The 2,500-nt window shown below is 36.6% G+C and overlaps 1 protein-coding gene across 3 annotated transcripts in view; it reads right to left on the bottom strand.

Moving 5' to 3' along the window:
* The window catches only part of LOC148738388 (uncharacterized), an 88,773-nt gene that overhangs the window by 66,615 nt on the left and 19,658 nt on the right, over positions 1–2,500 (bottom strand). The gene's annotated exons all lie outside the window — the stretch shown is intronic.

Raw genomic sequence — 2,500 nt, 5'->3', positions numbered from 1 at the left:
CATTTTAGCGTCAGACAAAGAAAATATGGGAATGTCCAGTGATGAAGAGAGTTATTTAGATCATGAGCTGGACTACCAAAGTGGAATATCAAGATAAGCGATTTATTTACTTTCGACCGCGTGGTCATGCTACACAATTGAAAATATGTTCTTGAAATGCGAGGAAATACTCTTCTGGGTGCCTTCATTGTTGAATTCTGGCCATTTTCATGAGATTTATTCATAAATTCATATGAAAGTGAAAAGCAGCTTTCTGAGTGATTTCAGATCAAGCAATGCTAAAATATTCAGAACAAGGGGAGATTGCTCTGGTTTTCAAATGTTGCTTTGCCATGGACATGGCTCTGGTTTTGTCTGTCGCGAAGACATGGAGCTTGCGCTATTGCTTTTTTCCTGTTTTATTTGGCAAAATATTGGATCCCAATGTGAAACTATTAATTTTGATCCTTGTAGTGTACTGTCACAACAAACTGAGCACTATTGTCGCAAGCTAACCAAAGGAACACAGTCAAAACTCTTTCATCTCGTGTGCATTTCATTTTCATTGCAATTTCCTTTATCTCTCAAGTGGGAGCGAAGGAAAGCAACACTTCATCGGCACAATATGGAAAATACGTTGACTGACCAAAGTCTTGCACTAGTTTGTTACTTCATATTTATCACTAAGCTTTAACTCTTTGATATCTAAAAGAGAGTATTAAAATAATGTCACATAAATTTATTTACTTGTCTTCATTTGTTATACTCTAAGAGTTCTTTCCTCGCAAAGTATGTTCTTTTCTTTCTTTTTTGGAGGTTACACACAGACAAAGTTTCCAGACCTGCCTTCTGATAGTGATCTAAAGATTGCCCTCAGGAAAACAGTCAGAAACTTCAGAATATAAAACGAATAAATAAATCTACATGGTATATAATTTTGATAAATGTAAACCGCAAGTTGAATCGCAAAAATAGTTTTGCCCTTTTTATTGATTCTTTTGTGCCTAATACCAGAAAATAGAAAAGGGTCATAGACACATTCTAAGCCGGCGGCAAAATTTAACAGCTGGGAAATTACTAGTCTCCGAACGGCGGTCACACCATCACATAATCGCCACGGGCATCTAGACCAAAATAAGATTTCCCAGGCAATTTGTGCAATTCTGCTATTCGAGTTGGCCAGTTCCGATCATTAAACGTCTTCGGACTACGACTTCAGCGAAAGTGTGAAATAAAAACATCAAGATGTCACAAATTACTGACTACTTTGGTAAAAAAGTAAGTTTGGATCTTTGTTAATAACGGTTTAGTATGGACAATTAATTTTACTGGCTAGTTCTGGCTGGCGGAAAACCTAGACCTGTTTGTCCGGGCTAAAATTTGTCTTTTTTAAAAATACAGTTCTTAAAAAAGTTATATATTTTTTTCAGTGGAAACTCGTACTAGGGATGAAGATGGAGAAAGAGAAAATGCAGATCGATTGTCTGGACTAGAAGGTATGACATTTCTTAGATGACCTTAAATTTCCTGGCCCAATCATTAATCAATTCAAAATACAATACTCAGGTTTTGAAGTAATATTTATGGAAGTAATTGTCTTTTTTTGTAGAGGTTGTGAGTAATGACAGTCCTGCTGCCAAGCGATCAAGGTCTTCCATGGAAAGTCAATCGTCACAGGAGATTGAATGTAAATTACACTGTACCTTCAATTCACTAAAATCAAACCAAAGAATATCAGAGACAATTCATATTAAAGGTTACACAATGTAGACCCATGTAGATGTAGCTTTCACTAGATTTCTGCAAGAATTCATGGGCACAAGTCAAACTCTGTTTTCACATTAATTTTTTTTAAGATTTAGCAACAAGGAAAGCTTGTTATGAAAAAAAATTGATTATTTCTGCTGGGAACTCTTAAAATTTCATTTCCAGCTCACTCCAGCTTGGGCGCCAAAAGTGATGAAATTGATGCCATAGCAACCTGGTTGTCGTACCCAAATTAGTCTTAGATAGCTAGTGAACTAGTCTGGCTGACCATTAAAAGTTGTTGTTAATATTACACATTTACAATGTGTCTACATAAATTAATTGTCCAACAATTTGCGTGAAACCAAAGAGTAAAAACGTGATCAAGAATTTATTTATTTTTATGATTTGTAGAGCCATACCGGATGAACTTCTTGTAGCAGTTTTTAGGCATATTAGCCGGAAGGTAATTGTTGGAACCTTAAGCAAGGTTTCAAAGAGATGGTGGAACATTTCACAGACAGATGGTGTCTGGCACACTCTACCTCTTGATAAATGGAACGTTTGTCACTTGACCGAAGCTCAGTTTCTGAACATTGTTTCACACTCCAGGGCTTTTTCACATTTTTCTGTCTTAATCACATGACTGCTGCTGTCATGCCCTCAAGGAAATGCTATTTCTGCGGAGGCCCTCTTCATAATAGGAAAGACTGCCCTGCACGTAACTGTACTTGTAACAACTGTGGTAAAAGTGGTCTCTATGCTAAAGTATGCC

The sequence above is a fragment of the Stylophora pistillata genome, chromosome 2, assembly GCF_964205215.1.
Source record: "Stylophora pistillata chromosome 2, jaStyPist1.2, whole genome shotgun sequence".
Taxonomy (NCBI): Eukaryota; Metazoa; Cnidaria; class Anthozoa; order Scleractinia; family Pocilloporidae; genus Stylophora; species Stylophora pistillata.
The sequence above is the reverse complement of the archived record's forward strand: the minus strand, read 5'-3'. Positions and strand labels throughout refer to the sequence as shown.